Here is a 27,119-nt window from a genome sequence, read left to right as displayed (position 1 = left end):
GCTGGCCCTGATGCCAAAGGGCACAAAGTTTCCTTAAATATTGGATTGCAAACATCATTGTTCTCTATTTTTCTAAAGCCAATAATCATGTTACGTGTGGGGAGTCCCCTAGGTCACAATATGCTGGTAAAATTACTCACTAACATTGTTATCCTCTTTGCTGAGTTGCTGCAGCTTCTAATGGTAGCATTACTTTGAGTATCCTGCCAAGAAACAGCAAATAAAGGTTTAGGAATACTTCCTTTTGTACAAAGTCCAGTATTTCATGTTGTGATGCATGGACACAGACACTATGAATATAATTGGGAAAATGTGATGAAGCATAGAGAGTGGTTCAATATGGCAGGGAACTGCAGAGGTTAATGAAGATGAAGGAAGACTAGGGCAAAATGAGATGAATGGACATGATGGTATATGGAATAGATTTTTGTCACAAAGCAAAAAAGTAAAAAGACTGATTTGTGCATGTTGGGGAATTTTAAATTAACAGCCATTGTTTGTGGGTGGAAAAATATTTTTAGGAAAAAAATTATTTATTTCTGGAGCTTCCACTGTGGGAAGCTGAATGAGCGTGTCTGTTCATTGTCTCATGGTGATCTAACAGAACATATGTCAGAAGAGGACAGCAAATAATATTTACTGTTATAATTAGTAGGCATATTCTATCACTAATCCCATTCTAGTACTGCTGCATCCTTGATGAGATCTGAACAAAATTATGTCTACCCAAGGTTTGGAACATATCCACCAGTAACTTCCCCCTTTTTTCTTTATAGAGGAAAAACTTTTATGCTTCAGACCATGAATTATGGTGAGTGATGGAGGTTAGGAAGAACCTTCCTTCTGTGTTCAGTTTATCATCTAATTTTACTCAGAAGAGTTTCCTGCTCTTCTACTTTGTGTCTTACCATGCATGATCAATTACTGGATAATTTCCTGATCCATGATCAAACACTGGTCAGACTTGCATTGATTTTTGTATTGATTATATATGCTTATATTTCAAGGTGTTTTATATCTGATACGACAAGAAATCAAACTGCCTTTATTGGTGATCAGTTCTGTATAAGCTTTAGGGCCCAACTGGGACAAACTTGAATACTGAGGAGCAAACTAAACAGGGAAAAATTAAAAATGGATGCTGTTCCACCATATATTCTTGAAGTAAGAGTAAAAAACCCACACATTTTGCATTCCCTGCTGCAAACTCTTTTGGCAATAAAGGTATGTGTATGTCATTGTAGATATTGAAGATCCTAAGAATTTTAGAGAGAGAAACTGAGAAAGAAATCAGAAGTAAATTAAAATAACTTTGTAATGAAAAGACTGATTTGTAGAGGGAGTTTGTAGATAAATTGAAAAGGTAACAGCAGAGAATGGCCATAAGAAAACTGATATTGTGAAATAATTTTATCTCCACGAATTTGTCAGACATGTTTTCTAGCCCATAGGAATGTAAGGGATGACTAGTAAGTAGTGTTAATACTCTTATTTGTTTTCATGTTCTGAACCACTGAATTCATCTTAGTGTCACATTTTTCCAGTTCCAGGATTTTATTGCAAACCCATAGAGCTGAGAGTTGTGCAGCAAATCTGAAAGTATGTATTATTTCCATTAAAATCTATGGAAATAAGAACTAGTTTGTGAACCCTTCAAGTTCATTTTGTATCACCCCATATTATACAGATTTGAACTTGGGCAAAGCAGAAAGAACTTTTTCATGTGTCAGCCCTTTTGTTTGTGCAGTGTTTAATTCAAGATATGGATTACCTGAAACTCCTCTGGACTGCAGGGCTCCAGCCTTGAAACAGCCCCAGATGACTTCACATGGAAAAATAAGATTGGGTACAAATAACATGGAGTTCCTTCCTGACATTTGTATGCAAACTTCAATTGCTAACTCCCACTGAAATCCATCCAAGTTTGCATTGCATAGGACAGAGCAGAATCTCTCAGAGAAAGTACTAAATGATGTGAAATCAGCTCTGTTTTTCCCCAGATGTAATAGAAAATATGGTTCCTTGAGGAAACACGAAAGATGGAGTATCTTAATGAGCTTAGTCTGTTTTTAAAGATTCCTTGCAGCCCTTCAGAATAACATAGCCCCTTCCCACATGCATTTTTCCTTGAGGAGTGGCAGTGAAAAAGGCATGTCCAATTTCCACTTTTATAGAAATATAGTTCATCTTGTCATGATGCTTGGCCATCTAGTTATATCTTTTCATCATTTGAAAGCAAGGCATTTTGCTTGCTTGCTTTTCTTGCTGTTTTCTATGTAGGTAGTCTTTTTTCCTCTTCTTACACAGGTTTGCACTGCACTTCTCTCTCCTGACTCTGCCATCCTTTCTCTTTGGTATTGATGTCTTCCATAGGTCATGAAAGTTTTCATTTCATGTGCTTTATGCTTGTTGCGAAGCTGCCCAATTTATCTGGGACAAGTCTCCCTCTTTTTAATACTCAGGGTTTTTTTAAACTTCATCCATATATTGTTAGTATTTGATTCAAATATTTGCTTCTAACTTTTTTCCAGCCTGCCTCCCTTGTAATCTTTCATTTAGTTTTTGCTTCAATTTTGGGGGATGGATTTATGTGGAATAAATATTGACAATATTTTGACAGGTTGGCACATTACACTTCTTGTGTAAACATGATTATTATAATCTGTGGCCTGTTTTAAACCAGTGTTTGAAGCTTAAGGATTGTAGATGAAAGTGAGTCATGGTGGTCTATTGTACATAAACATAATAGAAGTTTGATTGATTTCCAAGATCAGTTAGGATGACTTGATTGGAAAGGGTTGCTATGGGAAAAGAAAGGCGATAACAAAAGTAAGCAGCTCATTTCAGCCCATGGTGGCAATCACACGTTCTCATCACACGTACAGTAACATGTTCAGTAGGGTATTTTTAAACCTTACCTTAGTCTTGCCATAGTGTAAACATTTGCTGGAGTTCTGCCTCAGTGGAGCAAGAAGCAATATTTGCTGGAGAAAAAGGAGCATGGAGCAGGGTCAAAGCAGCTATTCCTTGGCACACCACAGCCCAGCTGGCTGGCTGATGTGCCTCCCAGCCTACCAGTCCACTCTTGTTTTTCCTTTCAGATGAATGATCTCTGGGGCAGCCAGGTTTCTGTGATCTCTCAGCAGGGGATGTGTGGCATTATGTGTGTGAGGTTTTATGCTAGCTCTGGAAAATGCTGGCTTCACGTGCCTTCTCCCTCATTTTGGCCAAGTCCCTAGATTAGAAATGTGTCCAGCAAATATTTAGTTCCAGACATGCTGCCAAAAGATTCCATGCTCTCTCACTGCTTCGAGGTTTGTCAGCGTGAATCAGTTTTTATTATTTCTTAGAGCTGACCTTGCAGAAGCAGAAAAAATGGATCTGAACAGTAATCGAAAAAATGAGGTGAACCACCAGCCAGTGAAGTTGTAACTGCCTACAATACAAGGATACCAGTATTTCTGCCTGTTATTAATACCCTATTATTTCCTAGGAACAAGCTGATGTTTGTGGCAGAGCTGTGAGCAATATCTCACCTGTTCATGGTCAGTGTTTCTGCCTCTTGGTTCAGTTCTTGTTGGGTTACAGAACACGAGGTTCTGAGGAGTTACAAACTGGCTTTCTTTATCACACTGTGTCATTTTACTACCAACCTAATTGCAGCAATCCTGCTCTTTTTTTACCTGCCTGAACATATTTACAAAGATAAAAATAGAGCAAGGGAAGAATAGCAGCTGCCAAGGCTGGGTTTGAGTTAAAGACCACCTAGGAATGGATTAAAGGTGAATAACTGTTTTGCCTCAGGACAATACTGCTGAACAGCAAGGGAGAGGGAGAGAAGAGGTGAAAGGAGCATTGCTAAGGAACAGATATGGAGAAGTGATGGTGTAATTGATATATTTAAATGCAAGCAAATTTTAAGCATGCTGAAGTGGAGATAGGGAGGAAAATTAGTAAAGAAATTGTAACAGGCAAATGGTGGTACACTGAATAACAAGTTTTAAGCAATGCTTTATTTTGGAGAGGATGCCATAGGTCTGAAGGATAGCAAATGCAGGTAGATATCTGAGAAAATAAATTAATCTGAGTGAACTTTTAGGATGGTCTTCTGGATGATGTCTGTTGTGATGTTTATTGACAAAGAGAAACCTTGGCCTTAAACCCTGCTTTACAGCTGCACATTCCTTCCTAGAGGTAGGGTCTTATGAGTTGATAAGTGTTAAATGATCACATAGGTTTAATTTCAGCTCTGTGCTTAGCCCTCATCAGTGGGAAATGACAGAAGAGGAGAAAGACCACAGTGCATGAGTCAGTCTGAGAATGACTAAGCTGCTGTAGCAGTGCAGCCGTGACAGACAAGCACAGCCCTGGGATGCATTTGGTGAAGTGCTCCCTATCCAAGGGGGATTGGCAGTTCTGCTGCACACAGAATGAGACCTTGTGGAGTTGGGAATACTGTGTACAGGTTTGGTTAGCCAGGCTTGGGAATTAATTTCCTGAAATTAGATGTATGGAAGAAGAAGGGGTTAGCAAAGGAATGGAGAGTCTCTCTCACACACAGGGAAATTAAAAGGAAATAGCTTCTCCTTAATTGCAAGAAAGTAACGTTGAATATTTAAAAATATAATTGTTTACCCTGTTTCATGTATAAATGAGGCAACTAAGAGCAGGAGAAGACTGAGTTAAGCCAGAGGATAGTGTTCAAACCAAAAATTTGTGGCTGCGAGTTAATTTGAGCTGAAGATTATTGTTTCTATGCCTTCAAACAACATTATTTTAGGATAGCCTATGCTGGCCCTTCCTCAAATATCTGCCCTTCAGCTAAAGTTCTTCGGTCCTTTAGTCACAAACAGAAATTTATACCAAAGTTGTCACAGTTGCACCCAGCTGGCCAGCAGCTAGAATCCGAAGAATATTAGCAGAGATTAGATTCGTATAGAGCACACATTACAATGCATTTCCAGCTGCTTCCTCCTTGTACGTATTCACTACACAAACAAATTCATCATCTGTCAGCATCATGACAGCATGCTTGCTTGCACGTGTACCCAGCGTGTTTAGGACTACTGCAGCTTTGGGGCAATCTTTTCAATTAGTGCGTGCAACTACATCCAAATCTAACTTGGATTATTTTAATCCAGAGCCTTTGCTCCTGTTTGCCTGCTGATAGGAGCATTGCACCACACAGAACAGGCACCCAACAGGAGTTCTTTCTGTGCTAGGTGGATGCATAGTATTTATGATCAGTGAGAGGTCTGTGTAGTAAAGATGGAAAAAATTGATTAGATTCAAGAGTCACCTACATAAATATACGAGAGATTTGCTGTGACACTGCCAGCTCATTTTCCAGCCATCTATTTTGCATTCCCACAGTGCTGGAGTAGCAAGGTGGCTGTTGTTCTGGCTTATCAGACCACTTTCAAAGGGAACACATGCTCTATGAAAACAGTAGTATTGCCTTGACTGTTGGCAGCAATTCTCTTTCCTCCTACCCCTTTCCTTCAGTTATCTTCATTCTGATTTGATATGTTGATGTTCTTTTAAAAAATAAATAAAGAAACAAAACAGAAAACGTAGTCAATTCAGGTAATGTCAGAGCAATAGCTTTTTTTCCCCCAGCTTTGTCTTTTTAGTGCTGTTTTAGGTCAAGTTCTGTCCTTTTACACCTGTCCAACCTTGTGAAGGCCTCACTGGGGTTGTACAAGGACAAGCGTGGGTGGAACTCAGTGTTCAAAACCGTGTGTGGCTGTTGACAATGTGTGAGAAGGGAAGAGCCCTCTGCTTCCCAGACCCCAAATTAAGCCTGCAGGGCTGACAGTAAAGCAATTTTTGTAATGGTACATGGAGCTAATTTGTTATGAAATCAGAGAAGCAATAAATTTGGAAAAACCCCCATTCCAAGTTTAGAGTAGTCTGGAGGGAAATTACACTGCAAGCTCCACTGTGCTGCTGCTAACTTTCTATTTTCTAGACTTGTGCAATGACAGAATATGGTAGGTTCATCCCCTCTCATTTATCCTTTCCCAAGCTGGGGAAATGCACTTTTCTCCACTACACCTTAAAACCAAGTGGATTCTTGTGGACATCTCCCCACCAGGTACTCAGGTGTGCTGTCCATTCACAATCCAGATCTGCTTGTCAGAATTACTGTGACTTCTGAAGAAAGCAAGACTCAGCTGGTCTGACATTCCTTGTACCTGCTGCTCAGGGTGTCCTGCCCAGTGGAAAGGCTCTCCAGCCTCGACAGAGAGAAATAGACTACATCTGCAAGGTCTTTGCAGGCAGATGTCAGCCCAGCTGGGCCAGCTAGCACTTGTGTGGCTGTGTTACTGGGGCCCTGAGCTGCATTTAGGAGGGCCAGTGCTGTAATTAAGGCACCCTCATGTTTTTCTGCCTGCCTGCATCATTCATGGTTCTCATTAGTTCTGCCTGTGAATACACTGTAGGCGTACTCAACACACTCAATAACCTTTGCAGATGAAAGGTAGTGAGGAAAAGTTGAGACTGGTGATAAGGTTGGGTTCAGGGCAGTCTAGGTTTTGTGTGTCTTCTGAATAGTAAGTACTTGAGTTTATAAGGCATCACCCATGCCAAGCTTTTTCCATTAAGGCACCAGCCAGGAAGCCTTGGTCAAATGCAGGATTTCTGTGCTTTATTATTCATCAAGGCTCATGATTTTATTCAGCTCTATCATTGTTTCTGAATTCATGACCATAAAGAAACAGAGGTCCTGCAGATAGTGTAGGCTATGGGAAATTGCAGCACTGCTGAGATAACATAGTTGGTACCAGTACGTCCTGCTCTCATGCTTTCCGAATTACTTATGTTAAAACAAACAAACAAAACAAGAAAGCTGTGCAGGCCTGGAAACCTTTAGGCATTCTTTCCTATTTTATGTTGGAAAGACTTAAAGAAAAAGGCATTGTCTGTTTCTTATTTTCACTGCTTCTTTTTTACAAATTGCTTTTAAGTAGAACACAAGTAAAACAGGTTTTATTTGTTGTCATAGGAAAATATATCTCAGAAAGAGACAAGGATGGCCTGGAAGAAAGCAATGATATTTCAGGCTGCTATTTGAAGATGGCCTTTGTGGCTGCCTGCTATGACTCAGCATGTTGGTTGGGGCTTTGGGTGGCAGAGTGGATTCAACAGGTTGAGATTTTCGAGGTAGGCAGCAGGAAACAACAGTTACTGATGCTGTTGCAAGTGCATTGATTTATTTTTTGTAGAAATTAGGAGATTACTCTGACCAGCTGAAGGCACTAAGGCTTTGTCCAAGGGACGGGACTGTGCAGTTAAATCATGAAGAGTAATTATGCTGTGTATTCTGTGCCTTGCTGTAGCCTTTCATGCTGCCACTGGCTGGCCACACTGTTTGCAATAAATGGTTATTAAGTTGTTCTCCATAGGATCAAGACTGGAGCTGCATTGTGCTAGAGACTGTGGAGCTGAATAGTAACAAACTGTAAACTGTTCTCTGAGAGGCCTGGTTAAATATGAGAAGGAATATGAAACAGAAATAATCCACAACCAAGCTCTGGCACATAATGATATTGAGTAGCTGTGGGTTGGACAGTAGGTCTGCTGCAGAGGCGGAAGCTGGGCTGAAGTCTTCTGTGCTGTCATTATGTGCTAAAAAATATATAATTCTTTATTATTTTTGTTCTCACTTGACTTCTCTAATTTATTCCATCAGGTCTTGTCCAGAGGATAATGTAGATGCATGTACAAGTGTGACTGGATTACAGCCTTGTCCCTCAAGGATATTTGCTCTCAATCCTATACTACCCCTCTTACTTAAACTGAAAGTTTGCAAGATTCCTGTATATTGTACTGGCACAAATGGGATGCATTCTCAAGCATGTTTAGTTTGAACTTAGACTTTTGTGATTAGCATCTGCCTTTATGCCAGATACTTTTATATGAAGACTTGTATTCCTTCTGGTTTGGGCTAAGGAATAGTTACTTGGTCATTTTAAATGGGAGCTGTGAAGACATATGTCAACTCAGCCATTTGTTCCTCAGCTTTTTTCCTCTCCCTGCTTTCTCATCTGTTTGATGGAGAATTGGAAAGCAAAGAGGGGCTATTGTTTAAACTGATTCTTCTCTCCACAGAGCTGGCAGTGGCCAAGGAGTTTTGGTGTGGCTGCATCATTTTTAAATGTGCAGGGACAGGAAATTCTGAAGTGTAACTTTTTTGTTTGTGCTTGTTGGGAACACCAAAAAAAAAAAATTAAAAGCTTGGGAATGTCTTGTTAATGTGCAGTCTGTACCAGAACATCACCAGCATAAGCAAGGAACAAATCCTTCTTCAAAGAGCATGGTAGCCACAGGGCTTCCTCGCTTTGTTGTTATTTTTTTCTTCCCTCCATCTCCTCTCTGTTAGTTCTCTGTACTGAGGACATGGACATGCCAGCAGAGCTTAGGCTGCAGTGCAGCAATCCTGGTAAGGCAGGGACTGGTGCTCTGGTTGGTTGTCAGAGGAGGAAGGACTGGCAGTGTCGACACAGCAGTGTGCCTTGTCACCCTTTGCCTTTAGTCTTCCAAAGTCACAGCTCACCTGGCCCCTGGCTCCAGCTCAGGGGAGGGTTTCATGAGGCTAAATCACGAAGCAGGGCAAGCCATGCAAGCTGAATTCAGGGAGTCTCTGTGTGTGTGATGTGGATGCAGGAACTCTGTTTCTTTTGAAGTTGATGTGCTAAACCATGGGTTAAAGCTCTGCTGACTTTTAAACCCAGTGAGCTGTGGCATATGCACGCCAGAGAAGTCACTTTAAAAGGGGTTTCAGGCTTGTTTTCTGCAAGTGCTCAATTTGATCAAGGCTGGTAGAACAAACTCCAATAAGGGGACATAAGAAATCCTCTGTAGTGAGTCATATGTAGTACTAGGGAGAGATGGTCCTTACTAGAGTGTATCAGAAGTATTTGTAAGGTTATGTCTTGCAGCCATGGGTTCTGTGCATTTACTCACCCCCCCAGCGCTTGTCATGCATGCAGGCATGCAGACAGCCATGCTGGAAACTGCTTCCCATCTTACCTTCATTGTTTCTTTCTTTTTTTCATTTTTTAGAATTCATTTGAAGGCAAATAATCAAAACAGAATTCGGGGCCTCAAAATCGCTGCAACTGCGGGAGTTGGCACTTAATGGCAGCTTTGCCTCTAGTCGTGGCATCAAGTTACTTTTGAAGCCTTTGAAGTCAACAGGGCTGGAGGGAGAAAGTGTTGTGTTGCTTCTTTAAAAAGAAACATGCTTCAGTTATATTTGCAGCTGGGGTTTTAATGGCTGCGAATTAAAGCATGTTTTATTTGGCCTTTGTTTTTAGTGCACTTTTACCCCTTGGGGCACTTGAAGCCAAGGCACAGCTTGAGATGAAGCTGGCTGCAGCACACGAACACAGCCATCATCAGCCTCCCCTTCTGTTCCTCTTCTGTTCACTCTCAGGATTTGTGTCCCCCACAACATGAGTGTCCCACCCTCCCAGTTTACTCACCTGGCACCTCTTTGCAGTCACTGGATCTCTGCTTACACAACAACAAGCAGTTTGTGGCTGGCAGTGTGGCTTGGAGTGATCTGATGTAAACTTTTTGTATTGGCCCCGGAGACCTTAATTTCTAATCAGCTCAAATTAAATTACTATGAATCTGATAAAGGGGAAGAAGCTCAGTTTAAAACGGTGCAGATAGGTGTTTAATGTGATTTAATGTATGTCTACATAGTCTAGCTGCTTATCTGCACATCTGGCCTAAATACTTTTGCAAATCTGACCCATACCCTCTTTTGGACCATATTAGCACTAAAAGGAGAGAAGGCAGATTATGCAGTTAATAGGTTACAGCTTGTTTCCCTGTCAATCCTTGAGGCATCAGCCATCCTGCTGAATAGAAGGAAAGGTGCTTGGAGGATGGTGATGGGGGTGGCTGAGCAAAGGGCACTGCACTCATGGTTTAAGGGAGACGTTTCTCTGACATGAGATGTAGGAACCTTTCCAGCTGTGCATTTGCTAGGCTCTGTGTGGTAGAATCGTGAGCAAACCACATCAAAATGGTGGCACAGGCACCAATAAATACTGAGCAGCACTTTTTTTGACCTCACTTTATACTCTGCTCAGTTATGAGTGTTGCTACATTTTGTGATTATCAGGCCACATCTGCTGGCTCAGTCAACTTACTCGAGCAGCACAAAGATATGATTTTTTTTTTTTTTAATGTAATTGTGTGATAGAAAGTAGTGTTTTGTAATGTTTACTTTTTAAAGTATGGAAAGGTGACGTAAGACATCTGTCCTAATAATAAAATAAGGACGTTTTTATATGCTTGACAGGGGACAAACAGTCCAGTTCAGACTTTCTGGAGGCTAGTTTCAGTGCTCCTTGAAGAATTAACAGAATTATACTGTTTTACCTGATGCATTGAATTTCAGCGAATATAGTAATGATCATTCTGATCAAAAATCCGTGAATATTGAAGGCAAACTACTTTATTGTTTCAGTCAGGCCATGAAAAAGGGCCAGGGAGGTTCTTACATGTCCTCCACATACTTGCAAATTAAAAGTTCTGTCTCACGCAGAACAGAAATAATTCTTTGGTATTTGTTATGAAGCTGCTGTTCTTTAGATCAGAGTGATTTTGTTCCTCAGTATCTGAGATTTTTGCAGCTGTCAAGTGTTTCCAGCCCTTCATGAGTTATGGACCTGGAGTCACTTTCCCTTCTCAGAACTCACAGAGTATATGATTAAGGCAAGTTCTGTAACATTTCTGACTTCAGGTGACACAGCAAGAATATTTTGCTTTAGTTCTCCCTGTTTAGCTGTTGTTTCAGAGGCTGAGACAGAGAACGTAGTGAATGCTTTTGTTAACATATTGGATAATCTGTTGCTTGAGAAATCTGTATGCAAATCCTGGATTTGTGGCTGTTTTTTGCTGTGACCTTGAACTAAATATTTGCTTGTCCTGTATGTATGAGACACGAGGGTACTATCTCTCTTATTGTCGAGCATGGTATAAGAATAGATCTGTAAGTACTTGAGGGGTCAGGGAGGCAGGAAGTGTCATCAGCCAAAGGCAGGCCATTTTATCACCATACTTGTACACCACTAAAGAAAGAAAAAAAAGTGAAGAGAGAAGATTTTTCTTGTGTCTCCTACTATTCCAGCAGCACGTTATCACCCTTCTACTTAATGCAGCACTGCCATTTGAGTCTGTCCATCTTCTTGTGTGGGGTACCTGAGTGGGATATTTCCCTATGGATGGCTGTGTTTAGTTTTGGTTTTACTGGGTTTTGTAATTATCAAAACACAGGTGGGAAAACTTGGAACATTCATTTTGTTTGAATGTTACCTTGCCTTCTGCCTGTGCTTGGTATCTGTAGTAGTTTTCCTTGTCAATTTTCTTTCTGAATAAGAGGAATAAGGAGTAGATCTCTGTTTTATAAAGTATTTCCCCTGCCTCCCCTTGCTTTCTGTGCCTAGGAGGTGGTGGCCTGCAGCAAATTCCCTGCAGCATCTGTGTTATTGCATACACATGCTTGTGACACTTTAATAGTAGCTGTCAGATAACATGAATGTATTGCTGCTACAAATAAATCAAGCAGGGCTAGGAGCGAAGGAGTGAGTGAATGAGATAGGACAGACTCGTCCATCACTATCAGACAAGGCCACCCTGAGATTGTCTGCTCACTTCACCACTGACATTGTTGGCTCTGTTAGGATGTGCTCAGTGGACACACCCAGACCTTACCAGCAGCCCTTCTTTCTGAGAGTACCCCAAGGGCTTAGTTTGTCATTTATTCAGAATAAGGAGAGGATGCCTTCTGAAATGACCTTGAAGGCCCTCTTTTCTGGCGTCCTGAGGACAAATCTTTTTTTTGTGGGTCTGAACCTCCTGGTTTCTTTAAGGGGACTCAGTGTGGATGCTGTGCTAAACCTGGTGGCTGCAGGGTGCTCAGGTAGATCTGGAGCCTGAAACTCCTGGCTGCCCTCCCAGCCCTCTTTCTAGGAAGGGTGTAGGTAGTGGAGCTGGTCACCAGAAGGAACAACTGAGTGAGGGAAAAGCAGTTACATTGAAATTCCTCCCACAAAATTATAGGCTTCATCTGTCAGTGTGCTACCACTTAAGGATCTCTGTTCTGTGGCTCTCTTTATACTTCATGGAAATTCATTAATTTAGTACTGCTCACAAAAGACTCTTTATCTGATAGTGCAGATGTTTCCAAACTCAGGAGTGCAAACTGTGCCTGGAATACTGTCCTCCTCCTACTGCTTGTGGAGATCCTGGAATTATCTCTTGCATTTTAACGCTGTATTAGAAAATTGGCCAGCAGTAACTTGCTCACAGCTGAGATTGCAATATACTCACGGGCACTGCCTCTGCAGGCTCTGCAGACACACTGGGAGTAGAGGTCTGGCATTTGAGAGCTGGCATAATGTGGATGGAAAATTACTGTGTTAGTTCTCCCACCTTAGCTCTTGTTGATAGTTCTAATAGGTTGTGATAGACTACAAGGAAATAGAAATCATAAACTTAAAGTATACCAGACCACTGCCTAGTTCCTGAAAAGCATTAAAGTGTCACATCGAGTGTGATTCAAATGAGCTCTTTGCAAGAAAGCTCAGAAAGTTTTAAGAAGGTTTTTTTAAAGAAAGAAACTTCTTGCAGAAGCATTTGCTTTTACTATGTGAAGGTGGAAAATTGTTCTTCAGGATCCAGCTGTACAAAGGATCATCACTACTTTTTTAAATTTATACATGATTGTCGTGTTCTTAAAATTCTCTCCATGACAAGTCCTTTGTAGTTCCTTAAACTGATGATGATTTTATTATGCTGAATTTGACAGGTTAATGATCGAGTAGGAAATCGTTTAATGCTTGTTAGTGTTAGATATAGAAAGGATAGATTAACTCTATCCTTTCTGTATCTAAAACCAGAAGGTAAATCTAGAGTTTGCCCTAGTATTAGGACAGGGATTGTAGCAGGTAAGTGCCAAGAAGATGGGCTGAGATCAATGCTCTCTTGTCTCCTTGCATATCGCATTTAGGATAGCAAAAGAATCATTAACCATGATGCTGAAGAGTCAATACCAAAATAATGGGGTCTTGGAGGAATATTGTATGAGTTATTGGAGTGACACATTGGTCTAGTGTAGAATTTCTTGAAGTATCTTTCTCTAAAGTTACTAGGATTGGAGTTTTGCTGCCTAGCACAGGTAGCAGTACATGGTGGTTTGTGGGCTGGTTTGGAAAACTGAGCCTGTTTGAAGGGGACTCCTGTCCCTTTTTTATTCAGCCATTAGCTCCCTGGCTGTGAAACCACTATGAAAACTTGGTTTGAATGGGAATCTCTGTGGTATGGGCAGCCTCTGACAGTATGGTGAGGGAGGTAGCATGGGCAGAAGTGCTGACATGTCACTAGTGGTAATAAAAAAAGCAGTAAGAAGAGTAAAGGCATATGGTCTAGGCTTGTGATTTGGAAAGCAAAAGAACTTGCAGCCTGTGTTCAGTCCTCGTGCTCTGTGTATATATTTTAATAACTTATGTTTTTCCTGTTTGAACTGAGCAAGGCCTGGGGAACAAGCTGTTCTTCTGGAATCTTTTAGTTCATTTATTCCCAGTAGATTCCAGTGGGAAATAAAATCAACAGCCTCTCCTCTTCTGAACAGTGACCCTTACTGTGTTTGTTAATACCTTTCAGTGTCTGTCTCCATCAAAACTCAGGATATAATTGCTCAACCAGAATATGCAGAGGAACAAGAACTAAGGGGTTTTTTTAGCATTTAAAAAAGTACATTAATTGCACTTGATTTTGGGTGCCCAAAGTAAATGCTTTACTGTGGGAGCAGCTCATTTGTTTAAACTACTTTTACAAATTTAACTTTTTATACAGATCCTGAGTTTTAGATCCTAAAAACACCTCATCAAAGCATTTTAATGAACTGATGACAGCTATACACCTGAATGCTCTTTGAGTGTGTGGGCAGAAATGCCAAAAATCTATTTCCCTGTGGGACCAGGAGAAAAAGGCAATTTTTTAAATCTTGCGGTTGAATTTGCATGTGGCTCTCCTATCACTTCATGCTGCTTAAATGGGTAAATCCTGCAGCATAAGATCTAGGGAATATTTCTATTGTGCATACCTTGAATGTGCCCAAAATGGTTTTAAATCAGGTGTTGCAGAGCAATTAAAACTGGGTTCTGTAATACACACAATGAGAAAAGGAGGCAATAGCCAAACAAAAGACAGGAAGGTCTGATTTACAGAATAGACATGGGAAGGGATCTGGTACAATCTGGTAAGTAAAAGGTCTCCTGGAAGTGCTAAAATTGTTTGAATCTTAATCCTAGAGGTCTGGACTGTAAGTCCACTTTCTGTGTATCTTGCCAAATAAAGAAGGACTAGAATTATATTCAGGGGGCAGAAAACAGTGTAATTGAGGCCTAAAGATCAGAGCAGACTGGTGAAACAGGGAATATATGAAAAAAAAGTTATTTTGAGGAATCTGATAATTTCTTTAAAAGATACCCCCCCCTTTCCCCATGATAGTTGTAAAAATTAGTGGGAATAGCTTCAGGGATTAAATAAATCCTCTCTGTCTGAATAAAATACTAGTGACAGTGTCAATATTTTGTGGGTCTTAGCACAAACTTCTTGACTACATGAGGTGTATGGTAACATGAAGAAATGTGTGTTCTCTGTTTAATGCAGCTGTTACAGACAGAGGAGGTAAAAAGGGGGTTTGATGGAACTCCTGGGGGGTGAGATTTAAATGTGTCTGGGCTGAGGCAATTCTATAGAGCTGAGGAAAGACTAAGATGCCATTTCAGGGAGTCATTCATCTCCCCTGAGGAAATTGCACCTGCTGTTAATAGGATGATTTTCAATGTCAGGGATCTTCATCTGCTTCCAGACAGTTTAGGAATCAGTGTACTTGAGCACATTTTCCATCTGCATTCAGACCAAGGGCTGACTTTCTTCTCCCTAAAGTGGAAGCTGTTCCTGCCAGGTGTATCTTTTCTTCCTTTGGTGCAGGAGCTGATGTTCGGCACTCAGGCTGCCAGGAGCAGAGCTGAGAAGCCATGCTTGCAGACTGGCTCTTCATGATCCACCAAATTGTTTTACTGTTTAGTCAGTGTCAGCCACACTGACTCCAATTCTGCAGTGGCTTTTATGACAGTATGTAGGGCAGTGAACTTAGGACAATGAACACTTTGAGGTCTTTCTTTTCTCTGTCTTTCCCCTCCTGCAAGAAATCATGCTGCTCATGTTTCTTGAATTAAAGAAAGGCATGGGTAGTTAGCCAATTTATCTTCCTGTTTCTGTGGTTTTCAATCTCTAATTCTCATTCTTCTTGTGGATAGGTAACTTTTAGCATTATAGTTGGATGATATATTGCATCTGACCCATCCACAGTGGCAGGAAACATTGGGGAAGGTAAATCTTCTCTTTGGAGTCCAAGTCCTGGATATTCAACTATCTCATATACATATTGAAAGTCCAATAAAATATGATGCTGATTTTCCAGCTAGTTTCAAAACATCACAGCTTGTTCTGAAGTAACTAAACAGCCATTTTAAAGATTGTGTTCTGTGCAGTGCTGATAATCAGATACAGCAATTTTGCATTGTAAAAGTGATATTTTAAGGGCAAATGGAATCTCTGAAGTTGGATGCTTGTGCTCTGAAATATGACACATTGCCCACTGAGCCTTGCTTGAAACAACTGAAAACTTGCCTGTGAGGTGATGAACATTATTCAGCATTTAGGTATTTGCTGCTGCAGCCTCAGTTTACTTCTCTGGTTCAAGGCAGTCTCAGGACAAATACAATGTTTAATACTTAAATTCTCTGTGCAAGGGATGGCAACAGAGTCCATTTGGTCCTTTGCAGACCTGCTGGTTGAAGGGACTGTATGTGTAGTTTGTTATTCAGCAGAAGCTGTTTTTGAGGCAGAAAATGGGAAAAAATTAGAGGTTTAGATTTCAGGTTCTATAGGAAGGAAATATATAATCATTCCAAAAAGCTGTTTGTGCTTCTTTGTCCATAACTTATCACTCTTGGTCCTCTGTTTTGATCTCCATTTCTTTCTTCTGTGCCATTTGGTGTGGGTTCTGCCCCCCTCCTTTTTTTTTTTTTTTTTTGTGTGTCTGTGTGTTTTCCAGAACTGCAAAGACTTTGTGAACTTTCCAGTTAAACATGAATGCAAGAAGAAAACTTGTAGATGATAACCACCTGAGAAATTGTCAAGCAGGTTATGGTAATAACAAAAGCCCCAGACAAACTTAGCAGTGGGCACTACTGCTTGTGGTGCCTGACATTGTGCCAACAGCTTAGCATCTCATTGCTGGACAACTTGTGTTTATCAGATGATTTCTGCTATAAATTTCCAAAATTGTTTCTTAAAAAGGAATAGTTTGGAGGCTTTTTGTTCATAGGCAGACAATGTACATCTGAGACAGTTTACTTTGTACTTGCTGTTCTCAAAGAGCAGTTGGCTACTTTTAAAGCCTGACTTGTAGACCTCAGTGGATAAATGAAGTCCCTGACAAAAATGACCCAGTTAAGTCTTTTGGTTTAGTCTGTTATGTTTCTGTGTTCTCCTACTTTGCATTGCATATCTGGATTTGTGATTTTTCTTCTTTTTCTTCTGTTTACTGTTATTTTACCAGCTCTGCAGCAGGATATGCCAGTTATCCCTGCTGTCAAGGACCACCTACTTCACATTTGAAGGGATAGCTCATATTTGCTTCACCAGAAAGCACAAAGAAGTGTGTGATGAAATAACATCTTACAGATATAATTAATCATTTTCTCTAGTTTTGTCCTAAGCTGATGCAGTTGAACTGATAAGAGTAGACAACTACTTCCGATATCTTTATCCTATCAAAATGGCTTAGGAGCTCCTTATTGGATTTAAACTGACAAATGCTATCACATTACAGTAGCATGGCAAAGAACCAGTTTAGGATTTCAAGCCACAGTCATGGATCTGATCACATACTGAAGCATTTCATGTCATTATTTTATTATTATCTCTTGCTAAATTCTGCATTTGTATAACTTTCATTTCCTAGACATAAAGGCTACAACTGTACATGTTTTTCAGTAGACAGCAAAACCTCTCAGCTGTTTTTCTTCTTTAGGCAGTTGTTTGTCCAGTTATCTTCCACGTTTGAAGTACTTTCCATAGTGTTGCTTTGTTTTGAAATGAACCAGTTAATCTGCACATGATACAAGGGCTGACTTGTGAAAGGCTTACTAGGCAAGGCCAAGTGCACAGGAGCTGTATTCTTGGAAATTAAAAATCTAATTCCATGACTAAATATTTAAGCCATGGTGCAGCAGATGATGATGACACAGAAAGAAGATTTCAAGCTAATTTGTTTATTGTAAATATTGTCCACTCCAGGAAAAATGTCTCTTTGGAATATATTAAGAGAAATATTGCATATAATATGAGAAAAGCAAGTGCTGCTATTCAGAGGACGTCAAACTTCAAAAGAATTGTGGTATCAGTTTTTTGGTTATGACAATTTTTAAGAGGCAACTGGGAAATGAGCTCTATAGTCCGGGAGGTCGCTTAGGTCCTGTTTTCTTGTCATATTACAAAAAATTCTGAAAATAAGCACTCTCTACTTTTTTTCTGTCTGTCTTCCTCATATTAGGTTGCTTTAAATAATTGTAAATTATTGTTTTTCAAAGTTCAATTCTGTGGTGCACAGTATCCTCTTGGGGAGGTTAGTATGATATTCAGTCTATTTTAGTTTCACCTCAGAAAACCTATTCAGCTGCATAATCTCTGGTAATGATCTTGAGAAGAATAAAAGTACATGCTCAATTACAGGCTCAAAATTTTCCACTAGCAGCAGAAATTTGGATTTAGTTTCTTTATATCCTTCCCAATTCCCAGACAGCCCAACTTATTTCAACTGTCAGAATTCAAAGGCTCTTCCAAACTGTGCATCTCCAGGAAAGTGAGGTTAATTTGTTTACTTCTGTTAAACAGTGTAATTTTTACAGGATTGTAATTCCAGTATTTTCAGTATCGTACACATTTGGCAGTAAGAAAAAGCAGGTTTAAGATCCTACCAAAATATCCTTTGGCTGTAGCATATCTTGATTCAAGAACCCAGCTTCCTGCAATTTCATAATGCTTACAGAAATTAATGGTGGAATCTTGTGGTATGGGGCTTGGATAATGTTTTCAATACATATGTCTTGAAAATTTACCTTGAAATGTTTTCCTTCAGATTCTGCAAAGCAGTGTAAATTGTGACTTGCAGAGTATGCTGTGAAAAACTCACGTGGTAGCGAGTAACCAAACTGTTGATGCTATTGGAACAGAACGAGGTTCATCTTGGCTAATTTACAAGCAGTCATTTGGTTTGATCCAGGAATTGTGTGTGTTTGGGGACAGATGGAACTGGGGAGCTGAGAAGAAAGTGCAGGGTGGATAATAATAGGATGTACTTGTAAAGAAGGCAGAATGAAAGACTCATGAAGAGTACAGTAGTGCAGCTCCAAAGGCACAGAGGAGAGGGGTTGTGTACAGGGAAATAGAGGCAGGCTAAATTATGTTGTAATTTGTATTATAAACAGAGCTGACATAAACAATGTCGTTGGGTTGTCTTACACTTGCCTTCATAAACAGTTCTGAAGTGTCTTTTAGAGCTTCTCTATAAAATCTTTATTAAATTACTGTAGACCTTCAGAAATTCAGCATGATGAAGCTGAAGGCCAAGGCATGTGCCTTCAAGCTGATCATTGGGCTCGGTTAAAATTTGGTCAGGAATTTGCTTACTGAGCTTTTGTGTTGTTGAATCCAAATCTGTTTAGAGATCAGTATGCTCAGCTGCTGGAGCAGCCAGATATGATAACAAATCTCAGACTTGTGTGCAGCCCCTCTGATGCAGAAGTAAGCCCAGTTTACTGTAACAGCTGGCAAAACCACACAGCAGCCTTTGAAGGAGAGGATGTGATCCAGCCAGGTCCCTCAAACATTGACTTGGATATTAGTGGTGGCTGTGCACAGTCTTTGCAATCTGCTGTGAATGCTGCTCCTTCACCTCATCTAGTGCAAGCCACTGCTTCAGTTCAAGGGTTCAAACTTTGCTGGTAGTACTTGGTAAGTTTTGTTTATTGAAAATATATGTTGGGATGGGGATGTTAATAGGAAGGAACAGAGCTTGTGGGAAAGCTGCTCTGGCTTGATTTGAAATCCAGCAACAGAAGAAGAAAGGTGGTCTTTTTAAAATCAAAACCAAAATACCCATCTGTATTTCATTCCTTCTCTTATTTTACATTTCTTCCCACACAGACAAACAAAACCAGTCTAACTCACCACCCCCCAAAAACACGCATTCTAAATGCTTGGGAAATAGTAATTTTTATATCTTACAGACCATATTTAGGGCACTCATTTCTGCCTGCTGAGCAAGTGGAGAATGTTCCTTTTTCCCAGATAAATAAGACTTTCATGTAACTAGATAAATATTTTTGTTTTTCCATTGACCTGGAGGTGACTCCTGTGCTTAAATGACGATGGAAGATAAGGGATGTGATGCATTGCCTGTATCTGAGCCCAGGGCTCCCTGAAATATTCCCAGGAACACTAAGGACTAGGATTCACTGTGACAGGGGGAAGCAGAGGGGCGTTTGTCTTCATAATTTTGCCTATTTAGTACAGACATTTTCTCCATAGCCATTGAATGCAACCACAAGTCTTGGGCATGGCTTCTCTGTGCCAGCATTTGCTGGCACTGTGTAGGGTGTTGGGCAAGGCAGAGCACCCCTGGACAGGAGGACGGGGAGGGGACCTAGTGGCAGCCACAGAGGTGACTGTGAAGAACTGGGATCCTGGGTTCAGAAGTCTCTTCTGCTGAGATCTCGTACTTGGTATGGCTTCCAGGCACAACCTGTTCCAAAGGGGAAAAAATTGCAGAAAAGCAAAGTAAACATAATCTTGCTCCCACTATGGCTTAGATCAGTTTATGTATTTGCTTGTTGAGTTAGTTGGTGTGTATTAGTGGACTTTCATGTGTGTCAGTGTAGCAGACTAATTTTAAGAGAGCATGATAGAAAACCTCAGCATTTGTCTTCTGTCCCTCACATCCCTTCCATCAGATAGGGAAGGAAATGGGATATAAATGATGAATAAAACTAATTTCTTGACTTTTCTCCTCATTGATTAGTGCTCCCTTTAGCTTCAGAGACATTGTGCAGAATCTGGATAACCAGATATCTTAATCCAACTTTTATTCAATTACAATATTTTTTCTATTAACACCTATTATATCTATCTTACCAGCCCCTCCTGTCTTGGGAGCACAGGGACACGTAGGACTGGCATGAAAATAACTCAAACGTGATTACAATTATTTGCAGAACAATTGATTTTGCTGGAATATCAGAGCTTTGCTTAATTTTCTTAACTAAAGTCATTGTCTAAATTGCCTAAGCTCTCATGCATTTGGGCAAATTTTGTACAGTTGTCAAAATTATCTTGACATGTTTTTTTATGGGAAGATGTTTATCCAGTGACAGCTGTGAGTCATGCACAGAAAGTCTAGAAGCTTTCATCCACTTTCACATCCTCAAAGAGAAGTACCTAATGTTTCAAGGCCTGTTTGAAGGGCTTTTATTTCGCTAAGATTGTATTTGGTTGCTGAAGTCTTTGTCTCCTCTGTGGATCAGAAATAAACACACTTCCAGGGAGAATAATTCACTGGTGGTACAAATGTGTTTTTACTGGGATCAGGTTAAGTGAGCTGGAGGGTTAAAATGTTAAAAATACTGCACAGTATTGCTCATGAGCTGTGTTTTAATCCAGGTTCTCCGTTTCTATCATGTTGTTCCTTCTGGAGGCTGCCACAGCAGATTTGAAACAGGCCAAACTTGCAGCTTGTGCTGGGTAGAAGCACCTGGCTGGGGTTCCATCCCTTAAGATAAGAAGCCACTGGATTTCAAGGAGACAGCCTGGTTGCAAAGACTTCGGTGGTTATTTTAATTAAAAAGCAGGGGCTGAGTTGTCAGCAGGGGAAAGGAAAGGGGAAATGCCCCTATTTTAGTGGGGAAAGCCTCCCCCTAAGTTGTTTCAGAGTCTCACTCTTGCATCCAAGGGCCACAGGGTGTTTCCCTGGAATGCCAACTTCCCATGCAGCTTTTGCCTTGCTTCATCTGGATCACCATTGAGGATCCTTGCATGAAAACCAGTGCTGATTTGTAGCTTTTAAAGTATGTTAAGAGTGGAGATAAAGAAAAACTTGTTTGCCACAGAGATCTGTTGGGGATGGAGGACAGACCCAGGAATCTCCTTCCTGACTGTTTTATTCTAGAGAAGCACAGTGCAAAGGATGCTTTTCTGGGGTTGTGATAGAGTTCCAGGAAAACTAAGACACACAAATATTTCTTTTAGCTGATGTTACATGAAGATTTGGTTAGGACAATATATTCTCTGCTTCTTAATCTTATCAGTCAGTAATGAAAGAAAATGAAAAATCTCAACAGAAAAATTAATAAAACACTGATAGCAAAGTAGAATTTATCAATTTTATGTAAGATTTTTTCCTCTTGAGAAGCTTCATTAAAAAAAATCTGTATTGGTAATATTTTGTTCTTTAATAAAAGCAGGATTTAAAGATTTTAATGATAAAAAACCCCAAATCATAAGTACTGTATTCTGCATCACAGTGCAAATATTGATGGGCAAGAATGCCCAGAAGATTTGCAGTTACAACAATCAGTAAATGAATTAAAATTACATAGAATAAGGTGTAAAGCATTACAATTAAGAATGCAGCATCAAAGATTTTTATATCCTCTGAAACAATTAAGAGAATTGAAAAATATAAAGATCTTGATTTTTTTACTCTGGATTAGGGGTATAGTGTATTATGTTTCCACATGCAACTGTGTATTTAAAAGGTAAATTAGATTATAATTATTTTCATTCTAAAGCAAGAATGAGAATGTGGGGCAAAATACTTGTTTGGCTTTCCTGATGTTTAGCATCACATTTGAGAGATCAGTGTATATTCGGGCTGGAAAGGTGAGATGGTTACTGAAATTCACAGAATGGATGGCATCAGATTAATGGTTTTATTGACTGCAGTTCGTGAACAGAGATATTCACAAGTGGCATAAGGGTTCTTTTAGTGTTTTCAGCCAAAATACCATGTGTCACTCTCAGCAAGTAACTTTATGACAAATATAGAATCTACTTGAAAGAGTGAAGTGGGCAGCTTTTGTTCCTTGTAGGCTCACCAAACAGAAGGAACATAAAAAAGTTTCAGAAGTGTTTCTGCAGAGACATTTTTTGTTCTCACCATCAGCTGAAGAGATTTACTACATATGTAGAACATTTCTCCCTAATACTCTCCTAAAGAATTCTGCTACTTTGCAATAGTTCAGCTATGACTTAGGGAGGCATCTGAACTCATGACTGGCTTCAGCAGCACTGCTCTTGTGTTAGAGAAGCCTTTGGAAGGTTTTCTGTTCTGCTCAAGATCCAAGCAGTGGCTGCTGTACAGCAGCAGCAGAACAGAGAGGGAAGGCACCACACAGCACCTGCAGAGAATTTGTTCCCAGGCTCGTGAATTGATGTAATCTTTGGATGTTGCAGTTGTCTCTCAATACTCAGTTGAAACGTCCTGATTTCTTCATTAGTACTTACACTGTTCCTTACTGGCCAAACACTGGGAGAAGGCTGTCTGACTTTAACTGTTTAATTATCCTTCTAGCATAATCTACAAGTTTTCACTGTCTTAATACTCTGCTGGCTGTAGCTCTGGGAAATGAAAGATGTTGTTGTATATACAAGACAAATACATGAGTAATTTGATCTTGGAGCCAGCTGATGTTGTCTTTCATTTTAATTTTCATTATGCCTTTGGCTCTGAAGCTGCTCCAATTTTTTTATTAGACAGTGTATAAAGAGGCAATAGAGGGTTAATTGCTGATCAGGGAATGTATTTAAAAAACAGCACCAGCCATATCTTATAACAACAACATTCTCGTAATGTTTGTGCTTTTTGTCTTTAGAATTTATCCATACTTCCAATTCATGATTACACATATAGATGGAGCAGAATTTTCTTGGATAGTTAAAGCCTTTGTAATCGTCATATTTTTGTTCTTTCATTGTTTACAGTAAGCATTCAAGATTTCATAATATTTTTTTAAAAGTAACTCTCAAAACTAAAGATAATCTCAGTGTCTGCCCCTGCAATTAATAATTGGACCACTTTGCCAGTTCAACATACAACCACTTTGAAATGTAGTCTAGAAAGCCAAGTATTATCTGCTTTTAATCTGGCTGTTGCACAGATGATGACTTTAACAAAAAAATTGCTACTGGCTGAGTATCATGAGAGTTGGAAAGCTGAGGCAAAGCAGTGTCACACTCTGGAAAGAGAGGGTACATAGTTTGGTGTTTGTTGCAGGTTGTTTTGCATGACTTTTTAATCTCCATATATGTGCTTTATTTCTCCTTGTGACAGTTTTATTGCCCCACAGTAAAAGCTTCAAAAGTAATTGTTTTCAAAACAGGACCTTACAAAAATATCAAAACAATATTTTGATTTAAATGAAAAATAAATAGAAAAACAGAATACTGGTTAGTGGTGCTGGAAACTAAAGGGAATAGCCTAATGCTGTGATCTTAGGACAGAAGTAACCTTGAGCCTTTGCAACAAAAGTGGACCAAAGCAGAGTAACTTGGCAAAAACCAGAAGCTGTGACTGTTATAATTAGCAATGATATTGCAAGGAATATGGCCCACCTTCTCATGTCAGTAGCCAGCCTTGTTTGCTCTGGCAGAGGTAGGGAACTAACTAAATTTGTCTCGATGCTATTTCTCTTAAGCATGTTGTTGTCTCTTAATTACATATTGAATAGCATCTGGTGTTTGAAGAATTATCGGATAGAAACACAGCAGGGGGGAGTGTGGCAATATTGATGCAAGCTGATACTTTTTCTGCTGTGGTGGTCTGGAGGCTCTCTCCTGGCCCCTGAGACATCCTGCTCCTTCCTCAGCCTGGCCTGAGGTGCCCAAAACATCAATTTTGTAACACTGGTGTTAGGCCAAATTTAGCTCTTGATTTTGATTTTGTAATACCAGGTTTTCATAACTCCTAGAACATGTGGAACTAAACTGTTTCCATCTCTTGTCTTTTTTCCCCTCCAGTCACCAGGGGAAAAAATTATTGAAAACAGTTTCCTGCGGGAGATTCAACAAAAGCGTTGCAGTGCTCTGTTTGTGCGACGAAATCAAAGCGACTGGAAACTGTTTTGTTGTCTGAGATTGAGTGATCTATTATTTCAGTGGCACTAAGGAGTCATGGTGGTTTTTGAAAACCCCTCCTAGTACATAGCTCTTCCTTAGGTACTGAATCACCTTTGAAGAGCTCTGCCTTGGTAACACCAGAACAGCATTTCTCTGCCTCACACAGGTCATGGAAGAGTAAACGTGTTAGTTTATGAAATGCATGTGCCAATACTGCAGGCAGGTTTATTAGCTTTTCTAGGAGTTGTATCTAAGCTAAATGGTCTTTATAAACTATTGTTTTCCAAAATCAGAAAGGTAGGAATCTTCTTACTTTTAATCTCTAGTTAGGCAGGGGAAGGAAGTCAACTGCAAAACAGACAATTTTATCTTTCCATTGCCTTGAAGAGCTCTTCAAGCACAGATTGTCTGAAATAGCTGCCATAATATGTTTTTACTTTTCAGGCCATGGAGCTTAGGGAATCAGATGTTTAGTATCTACATCATCTCTTTCCTCCTGGGACTGAAGCTGGTTACCATAGCAAAATGGCAAGGAAGCTGATAAGCAAGTAGTACCATTTGGCAAACAGGATATAAATTTATTTTGTTAAGACAGAGGTCTGTGAAAAAAACTATTGCTCCTAGAATTTTTTTCCTTTATTCTGTTTCAAAATGGCTGTGTAGAAAGCAGATATTAAAGCTGAGCAGATATTAAACAAAATTCCCTTGCTCACTAACAAGTGTGGCTGCAAATAAAAGGCGCTTCAGTTTTAAATCTCTGCAGATCTTTAATATTTTCACAGAAAAGTTACACAGTAACACAGATATTACACAGTAATTTCACTCCTTATGTTTCAGAGTGTTGCAAAGATGCCATACTGTGAATTAAATGAGTTCCTGCTAAACGGGAATAATAAATACAGATACCTGTCCCCCTGCTACTTAAAAATTACATTGCAATATAGTTTTTGTTCCTACTTGATGAAGCATGGTCATCTGAGTCTGTCTTGTAAATCAGACTGTGAAATCCTTTGGGTTTGTGTAAAGTGATGTCAGTGAGTGTTGAAAAGGTAAACTGCTTGGTGTTGCAAAAATGTTATCAACAATGTCAATTCTGATGGTGTTCTTTGTACTCCCTGTCTCAGTGTCCAATATGAACCACACAGCCTGGCTGTTCAAGGCATCACCACAGAAACTTTGTTTCTTTGTGTGTGGACCCCATTGGGATGACTTTTTGTTGGCACCACCAATATGTTCAGAAAGACCTAAAAAGAGCTTGTTTTCAGGATTGAGGTGTTTCTCTTTCTACTGTGTCAGTTCTTGATATGTTGCCTGGCATCTAAACCACTCGTTGTCTCCTGTTCTTGGTGCAAGACTTGAGTCACTGTTTTGGGGAGGTTTTTTGAGGTTTGTGCTAGTGACTGTAAGTGAAATGAAATCTCACAGTCTTGGGATTAAAGCAGAAAACTGCTTATTTCCTTAAAACCTTCTTTGTTCTCAGTTTTATCCATTCAAAATACATGCTTATACCATTTTATATGCCTTGACAAATTTTCTAATTACTGCACAATTCCAATATCAAGGATTTGGGAGTCTTGCTGTAATCTGGGCATGAAGAAGATGCTGTTTAATTTTAACCCCTTTGAGCCCGTGTAAACCAGATTGACCCTGCAGAAGTTCTGTTCATTGGTTGAGAGTCTCAATCAGTGTGCCCATGAAGTGGGAATCAGAGTAAATCCTAGGAAACCCCTGTTTTGACAACCCTTTTATGATTTGGGGTTTTTTTCAATACAGTAAATACTGGCTGGAGGTTTTTTTTATGCTAGGGGGGATTTTTCATCTTTAAAAATCATCATTATCACCAAAAAATACCATCAAATGCCCATTGGATGCAGCAGTGGCTCAGGTTAACTGTGCAGGATCTGGATGGAGGTTGACTGGTGTCTGCTCAGTTTGGAGGAGAGAAGTGGAGAGCCTTGGATCTGGCAGGATGCAGCCAGGCTTAGAAAGAGCTGAGTGAGAATATAATTGTGAAGGGAATGTGTGAGTTTAGGATTGGGACTTCTTTCACGTGCACCTGTGTGGCCTGCATCTTCAAAAGCCCCACCTCAGTGCAAACTGTGGGCTCTGCATGGAGGAACACATCTGCAGGGGATGAGAATGATTTCATCCTAGAAAACCAGTTGTCTCCAGATACATCTGGACTGGTGACAGTCACCTGGGGGTGTCCATGACCTGCAGGTCCTTGTGCTGTGGTGTGGCACACAATGTGGGAACTCACTGCAGGGACATGGCCCAAAATGCAGCACTTGGATGCAGGAGCTTGGGAAGTTGGAGTGTTACCATCTACTGGCAGCCATCCACAGAGAGGAGTCCCTCCTCTGGCTGTAGTTGATGGTGTTGCTTATTTTGAGCTGAAAGATGAGGCTTTTCTGCCTCAGTCCTGTTTCAAGTCAGAATTGTCAATAAAAGAATTGTTACTGTCCTTAGCACATGAGTGTAGTCAAACTGTTGGAGTAATACCAGTCAGATTTTCATGGAAAAGTTGTTACTCTTGGGATGTGAGTCCGTGTTTGAGATGGGGGCAGCTCCTCTCTCCTGCAGTGTCCAAGTTGGTTTGGGGAGTCCTGAGCCCCCGCTGTGAGCTCAGGGCTTGAGGGATGTCCTGCAGCTCTCCTGCCATTCAGAGTGGCTCCATATTTTCAGGGAATGGGCTGGGCTGGAAACTGCTTTTTTTAAGGCTGCAAGTAAAATATTAATAAAGGCAAAGGATATATTTGGGCTCATTAGGGAATAGAGCAAAGATCTGTATTATTAAGAATCTTGGGGGTCTGACAGTCTTTCCCCCTGGAAGAGATGAGAGGTGTTTC

The 27,119-nt window shown here is 40.1% G+C and overlaps 1 protein-coding gene across 1 annotated transcript in view; it reads left to right on the top strand.

Moving 5' to 3' along the window:
• The window catches only part of ADCY5 (adenylate cyclase 5), a 202,653-nt gene that overhangs the window by 90,375 nt on the left and 85,159 nt on the right, over positions 1-27,119 (top strand). The gene's annotated exons all lie outside the window — the stretch shown is intronic.

This window comes from Sturnus vulgaris, chromosome 7 (assembly GCF_052056855.1).
Source record: "Sturnus vulgaris isolate bStuVul1 chromosome 7, bStuVul1.hap1, whole genome shotgun sequence".
In the NCBI taxonomy this organism is placed as follows: domain Eukaryota; kingdom Metazoa; phylum Chordata; class Aves; order Passeriformes; family Sturnidae; genus Sturnus; species Sturnus vulgaris.
The sequence above is the reverse complement of the archived record's forward strand: the minus strand, read 5'-3'. Positions and strand labels throughout refer to the sequence as shown.